Here is a 7903-nt window from a genome sequence, read left to right as displayed (position 1 = left end):
GCTCAGCTGGGAAACATGAGTGGTGACATGGCGGAGGGTTTTATAGCCACTGTGCACTTTTTAAAAAAGCTGCTGGGCTGGGGATATAGCTCAGTTGGTGGATTACTTGCCTCATATCCACAAGGCTCTGGGTTTAATCCCCAGCATCACAAAAAGAAGCTGCTAAAGGGAAACATACTAGACTCTACTCTGAGAAGGACATATCACCTGCTCTCTTCAGGAAACACCTCAGAATTCTGAAGTTCTCACATTCCACTAATGTCCTCCATGTAGTAACTGTACCTGCAGCTAGCTAACAGAACATCCCCTCATGAACACGAATCCAAGAGCCCAAGGAAATACACTCTGTAGAAGACAATGATACTGACCAACTACTCAATTGCTGCAGTCTGGCTGGGCACAATTCAGGAGCCACTTGTCCAAAGAAATGAACTTTATTTTTAGAACCACACAGGCCAAACAAAACAGCTTGTGGGAAGCTGGTGGTGGCAGTTGGGCTCTGAGGGTTTTTCCTGAGGAGTTGTTTTGTTTGGCCTGTGTGGTTCTAAAAACTCAATCGTTCCATTACCAATCTTCCTGATCATGTAAAACCTCACCTCACTGAGCCCTTGGTACCCAAGCCAGTGTCCCTGCCCTGGCAATGAACTCACCAACACTGTCTGGCTTGACATCTGTCCGTACACCAAGCTGTCCCCAAATCAACTAACTTTGGAGTCAGCTGAGCAGATGTGCAGCAGCATCAGATACAACATAGTGGAAGACATGCATGGAGAACCAAGGAGCTTCCCACCACACAGATCACACAAGGTAATTTAAAACTGAATGAAAAGCTGAGCCACTCTTCATGAAGTGACAGAGGAAATAGGCTCATGATGCTTCCCCAAGGAAGATGAGAATCAGAGCTCCACAGCAGCACTTGACCCCAGGCCCAACTGCCCACCCACTTTCTAAGGCCTGGTGTGATATGAAAACACAGTTCCCTCTTTTCAAAACTCACAGGACCTCAGAACTACAGCAAGAAGGGCTGGATTGACTGCAGCCCTTGTACTTCTTCAATACCTAACTCTGCATTTTTGCAGAGTTGAAGATCTTCCTGCTCAGGGCACAGTCCAGCCAGCTGGTCCCAAGTCTTGAAATGGTTGGTGTTCAGTAGCCTGAAGAAATTCTCTTAAAAAATTATATGTAAATTACATGTCATAAATGCCACTATTTCAAAATATAAAATTCTGTTATTTTTAGTACATTCATACAACTGTCTATATGTCACTACAATGTCCAGACTGGCTGACCACTCCAAAAAGAAACTTGTCATCAAAATCCAAAAGTAAATTACCATTCCTCCCTCACCTGTCTTCTCCCAGGTGGATGTGGAGCACCCCAGGTTTCTTCAACTATAATAATCACAGAGGAGATGGGCATGGTGGCACACCCTGTAATCCCATTGGCTCAGAAGGCTGAGGCAGGAGGTTTGCAATTTCAAAGCCAGCCTCTGGAAAAGCAAGGCCTAAGGAATTAAGTGCAACCCTGTCTCTAAATAAAATACAAAATAGGGTGGGTATGTGGCTCAGTGGCCCAGTGGACCTGAGTTCAATTTCTGGGAACATAAGAGCCATCTCAGCCTCCAGAGGAGGTCAATTTCTCTGTACCTTTGCTCTGCACCAGCCTCTGGAAGCCACAGACCTGGCAGATGCTCTGCACCCACTTATGCATGTCCATATTTGTCTGTGCCACAAGGTAAAAGGTTCAACCTCTGGTCTGGACATCGAACACAAAGCCACTTGGTAGCCCCTTCTGATGAAAGGTCACATATGCATGCACCTGTTCACAGAGGTCCAGGTTGATGATCCACAAGGGCTTCTTGGACTCGTTGTTCTTGTAGTATTCCAGGACATCTGGGTCATTGCTTTCCTGGCTGTTCCTCAGGATAAACCAGCATCTCCTCCAGGCCTGAATCCCACCAGGAAGGAGTAAAAACAGGTAAGAATTTCACTCATTACTTCAATGGTTTTTGTCCTAAAATTGATTTTGAGATGAGGTCTCCCTAAGTTGCTCAGGCTGTCCTGGGTTTGTATTCCTCCTGCCTTCTGAACTGTTGAGATTCCAGTCATGGTCACCATCCACCATGCCAAGTGCTTCAATATTTCTCCTGGGTCTCTAAGTTAAGGCTAGGGAGTGTGGAACCTGCAGTCTTCTTATGGCACCAAACCTCTCCTATCCTAGAAAAAAACAACACTGGCTTGACATGATGGAATTGTCCTCCCCAGATATGGCCCAATTTTTCTAGTTCTCTTCACAGGAAACCTATTTTCTACACTACCACTCCTTTGAATGACAATGAATTTTTCATCACAATGATGAATACCAAAGGAAACTGGCAAACATTTTTTGATTTCAAAAAGATAAGAGCTCTCATAATTCCCCATCCATTGGCAATACTCTTCAGAATAAAGAGACAAGGGAGACATTTTCCAGTGAGGGCAAACAGATGACTTGCCACCAGCAAACCTGCCCCATGGAAGAGTCAGAAGAAGTTTCTGTCCAGAAAGTACTTATGAGAGGAGGGACTAGCAGGAAGAAAGCACCTAACAAACAGAAGTGTGTGTTGACATAACAGGCACTCCTCTCCACAGGTCTTATAACTCTGGTTTGATGATTAAGGCAAAAGACACAACACCATTTGATGTAGGAAAAAACTTAGGACCAGGAAACATGGAGCAAAGAAATCCCTATCAAAATCACATCAAGACTTTTTCGACAAAAACAACATCACTGCCAACTTTGTATTGATAAAGCACAAGAATGACAACAGCTAAAACAGTTTAAAAACAAAAATAAGCTGAGGAGTTGGTCCACCAGACTTCTAGACTCATCCCATCTTCACAGGCATAAAGACCAACTATAACCAATGACAGAGGTAGAGACACAGGGTCAATAGTCTGAAAAAGAGCACCAGGAGAGCCATAGAAATGTGCCAGACAACTTTGCACAAAGCCAAGAGAGCAATTCAGTGAAGGAAAGGCAGCTTGGTCCACAATGGGTATCAGGGGCAACAGGTATCATCCACTAGCAAAAAGGAAATGAGCTAAGTCACGATCCTTATACAACTATTAAAGTGGGCCATGGACCTGAGAGAAAACACAACACAGATGCACAGGGTGTTGGTCAGCTCCTCGTCACTGTGACCAAAATACCTGAGGAGGGCAACTCTGAGGAGCAAGGGTTTATTTTGACTCATGGTGGCAGAGTGTGGTCAGCCAACTCTACTTCAGAAACCTCCTGGTGAATGGGCATGAAAGAGGAAAGGTGCTCAGCTCTTGGCCTCCAGAAAGCAGGCAGAGAGAAAGATAGACAGACAGTAAGGGACCTTACAATCCTCCAGGCCACACCCTGGGACCCACTTTCTACAGACAACCTGATGTGCTTCTTTTTTTCAACACCTCCCAATACTTCCACTCAAGTCATTAATTTGTTTTATTGTTGGTACTGGAGATGGAAACCAAGACTTCACACATGCTGTGCAGGTGTTCTACTATGAGCTATAAACCAAACTGCTCCATTCAAATTATTAATCTATTAGAATGTTTAACCCACTGATGGAAGTCAAGGCCCTTGTAATCCAGACTTTTCACCTCTTAAAACTTCAGGTTTTGTTATAATTAGTTGGTACCTTAATAATTTTAAAGAATTTTTTTATCAATTTCTTTTGGTATTTATGCTTGTAAAAAAATTAACATTGACACTCATACAAATACTATTAACATTCTGAAAATGATGAATCCACATAATGAAAAATCTTGTGTTCACTTTTATGTGCAAAATACAATAATTAAACAATTTAGGGTAGTTTTCAGGGCTTTTCTGTAAATTTTCATCCAGGAGATGAGGACTGAACATATTTTGAAGCAACTGTGTTCAGGGAAGTGAAAATATTATATACTGGAATTATGTGTAGAGGGTAAAGAGATCAAGAAATTTCAGATCTGTCATTATTTAGAGTTAGACTTTATCCTTTAGTTGGTATAGAATTGTAAAATAAAAAGATTAAAAAATTGAAAATTGAACAAGACAGTATGTTAAATTGAAAATTAAACAAGACAATATGTGATATGTATTGGAAGGTAATAAGAAAGATAATTCTTTTTTGTTCTTTTTAGAAAATTTCTAGGGTGTCTCATCGGCCCCAGGAGGAGAGATCAGAGTAAGGTGGAATTATATCATTTATTAAAAAGAAATAAGAAATCAAGAGAGAAGGAAGGAGTTTAAACGTACCTAATAAAATACCTTCCTTAGCCTTTTTTGACAACAGATAAGTAATGTGCAAAGGTAGTGACAAGGTGTAGAGCAAGGCACATCTCCCACACCAGCCACATGAACACTCAGTAATCATCACACTTATGAACCTAAAGTATCTTTATTCTATTTTTATAAGTTACAATAAAGATTGTTGTCATGATGAAATAAATGATTAAAATTTAATTCATTTTTATATAGGTCATAAAATCATTGCAATCAATTATATCTTGGTTAGTATAACAGATTGAATCATATCATAACTTTATCATAATCATATCAAAACTTCATGATATACAAAAAAATTTGATGTCAGGAAAATATCTAAAAAAAATGGTCTGAATACTTATTTTTGCTTTTTTTTTCCATTTTTTCCTGAACCTTTCATTCTGTTATAATTCAGTTATGAATTCCATTTATCAATGTACATGTATGAAGTTCTAACATATATCTCAAACTAAATGTACTTGAGAAGTTCACTTGAAGTATGCAGTTAAGCATAAAATAGGAAGTTATATAAACTTATCTATGTCCTTCTTGATTCTGACCATCCTTATTGCTATTCTCCTTTCAGTACTCAGAATCAAACTAAATATCTCTGCTCAGTCTTTGTCAGTGCCAGATTTAGTATTTCTGCCATGTAGTATTTGTGCTCTATCAATTTTCTTAACCTTTTTGAGGCCATAGATTCCTTCTGTGAATTTTGCTTAAAATATTTACATCATAAAGTAGATACAAAAAGAGGAAGAGCAGCATGAGTTTCAAGAGGAGGAGGAGGACGATGACATCACTATTGACCAGTGGGAGAGCTGTGAGGAGAAGGAGGGTGGCCCTGGGGACAGCCAGAACTCCAACCAGCATCAGCAGCTGAAGTGGGAAAACTCCACACTCAGCTACTGAGTGCAATCTGGACTCTTGCATCCCCACCTCAGAATGTCTGCTACCCGTCTCCCAGCTAGCAGGTCCTCCATGTAGAAAATATCTTCAGCCAGCAGGTCAGTGGACTCCCATTGCTAATTATCCTCCCATGCCCAGTGTGTGGGACGGTAGGCTCCCACCATTTTCCCACCCCTGCTGGGTCTCTTTACCCCAAAGCCAGGAGCTGGCTCTTCCTCCCTGCCACCTCCTGCCAGCACAGGGGCTGCAGCACCCCAGACTACTGCCATCCAGTGAGTTCCCCACCTCTTGCCCCTCCAGAAAAGTTGGAATGACTAGACTAGGTGACAAAGAATAAAACTTGGTAATCAATTTTTCTTTCTTGAAGGTCTTCATTTTTTTTCCAAACTAGTGCTTTTACAACTGGTAGAAGGGGGTTAATATGTAGATAATCAATTGACTTTTTACTACTTGTTAAATACATTGGAATTGTTCGTGTCCTTTGTGCTAGTGTACTCAGGACTAGGATGTGAAGTTCAGGGACAATGCTCCTGTTACCTCCCCCTTGGGAAACCAGGAGGGGAGGCCTTCCCACTGTAGTCCAGGCATGAGGTCATGTAGCATTTGGTGTTCTTTTTGGGACCAGAACAGTGTTTTGTGTTTGAAGTTTGGAAATGGGTCTTGTCTTTGGGATTCTTCCCACTTCAAGCATTGTGTTTGGGATGGAAGCTTTGGGGTCCCTGGCCTCTCAGGACCAGAAGCTTCCTTTGATATCACCCAGGTCTTGTGTTCCTGTACTGAGGCTTCATAAATGTATATGATCCTGTGGGGACATTCTCTGTGGATCATGGAAAATGACAGCTGTGGTGCAGATCACTTGACCACTTTGTTTCGGAGATAAGAGTGGTTTTCTAAAGGATCTGCACTCATAATGGAGAAAGACAGAGTGCTAGAATGTTCCAAAACAGTCTGCATCTACCCCACCCCAGCCCCTGTGGGTTGCTCCTGCATAATGCTCCTGCATTGAGGTCAGATCCTCACTCCAGTAGCCAGGAGTCCTGCTGTTTTGATCGAAGAGAGAAAGAAGTTGAGGCTAAAGCCACACAGAACTTAGCTCTTAATGTACATGTCAGATGCTAGACTGTAAACCTGGGAGTCATCCTGCACATTGCCCCTGTGACCTCACTGCTAGTATTAAGGATGGCTGTGCTGTTGTGTGGCTGCCCATCCACATGCAGTCTGTGTAGATGCTGTCTAGACAGTGGTAGAAGGTAACACAGAGAGGATTACACTATTTACTAAACCCTCTATTATGTAAAATCTAAAACCAAAGGGAAAGATGACAAAGACAGACAACAAGTCTCCAGTGTTGTCCAACTAGGGATGGCTTTTTCACTTGACAATAGGATCAAGTGGCCAAGTCCTGCACATGGGACTAGGAAAAAAATCCAGTAATGCAGAAGTGACTAAAGAGCAATATATGCCTGGAAGAGAATTCAGTGTGTTTGGACTTATCCAAGAGGTCTATGCACATATTGCCAGCATCAATCAAACACTTGACTCAATTAACAGAACAAACTGCAGTCTCTCCCAGCAGTGGTGGGCTGTCTAGTAAATATCATGATACTGTCTCTAAGTAAAAATTAACTTACCAGTCTGCCTGACTCTCTTGATAATATGAAGAAGCTGCAGTTGCTTGATTTACAGCATAATAAACTGAGAGAAATTCCTTCAGTGGTGTATGGGTTAGATTTTCTCACCACTCTCTACCTTCGCTTTAATAGTATAACTAATATGGAAAAGGACATAAGAAACCTTTCAAGACTCAGAAAACTTAGCCTTTGAGGGAACAAAATCAGACCTGCTGAAATTGGTAAGAGGATTTGAATTATTTCTTTTGATTTTAGTATGTGTTATGATTAATAATTTTTGAGTGCTTTTCCATATCAGAAAATTCCTAATATGGGTTGGAGTTATGGCTCAGTGATAGAAAGTTTGCCTAGTATACATGAGGCCCTGGGTTCAATACTCAGTGCCATATATAAATAAATTAATTAATTGAAGTTATGGTGTAAAAAAACCTTAAACAAAAATTCTTTATACTTTTTTTATAAGTTCTATTTTCCCTGTGATTTACTTAATGCTACATTTCTTAAGATTATTTTATAGGCTTAAAAATAAGATAGAAAGTAGATGTAATTAGACATTTATCACAAACTGAATCTGCTCTGATTTTCATTGGAGAAAATAAATTTGAAAATGTTTGACTAATTTTAAGTTGTCATTTGTTTTTAAAGCATCTAACTATATATATATATATATATATATATATATATATATATATATATATATATATATATATCTCCATATGTGTATCCACAAGAAAGTAATTAAGAAAAATAAATGTAAATAACTAGCAGAAAAATCATTAAAGGAAAAGGAGCAGGAGGAGAGGATGAGGGTAAGAATTTAGTATGGAACTGGAGCAAATCGTACCCCATGCATTTGTAATCATGTCAAAAGGAATTCTAATGTATCATTAATATCTTTAATTTATTTTTCATTTTGAGTAAATTTTAGATTTACAGCAAAACTGTAAAACCAATAGAAGGTTCTCATATATCCTGCACTGAACTTGCCCTAATATTAACAAATAATTGTAAAAATCAAGAAATTAATATTTTTACAATCATTTTAACTTGATCATTTGTTTTATTGCACTTGTTTTTTTATCTAA

The 7903-nt window shown here is 39.8% G+C and overlaps 1 pseudogene; it reads right to left on the bottom strand.

The window, feature by feature from the left end:
* Positions 1 to 4300: 4300 nt before the first annotated feature.
* LOC144376573 (small nucleolar RNA U13) lies at positions 4301 to 4409 on the bottom strand (annotated as a pseudogene).
* Between the last annotated feature and the right edge of the window lie 3494 nt (positions 4410 to 7903).

This window comes from Ictidomys tridecemlineatus, chromosome 3 (genome assembly GCF_052094955.1).
Source record: "Ictidomys tridecemlineatus isolate mIctTri1 chromosome 3, mIctTri1.hap1, whole genome shotgun sequence".
NCBI classification, from domain to species: domain Eukaryota; kingdom Metazoa; phylum Chordata; class Mammalia; order Rodentia; family Sciuridae; genus Ictidomys; species Ictidomys tridecemlineatus.
The sequence above is the reverse complement of the archived record's forward strand: the minus strand, read 5'-3'. Positions and strand labels throughout refer to the sequence as shown.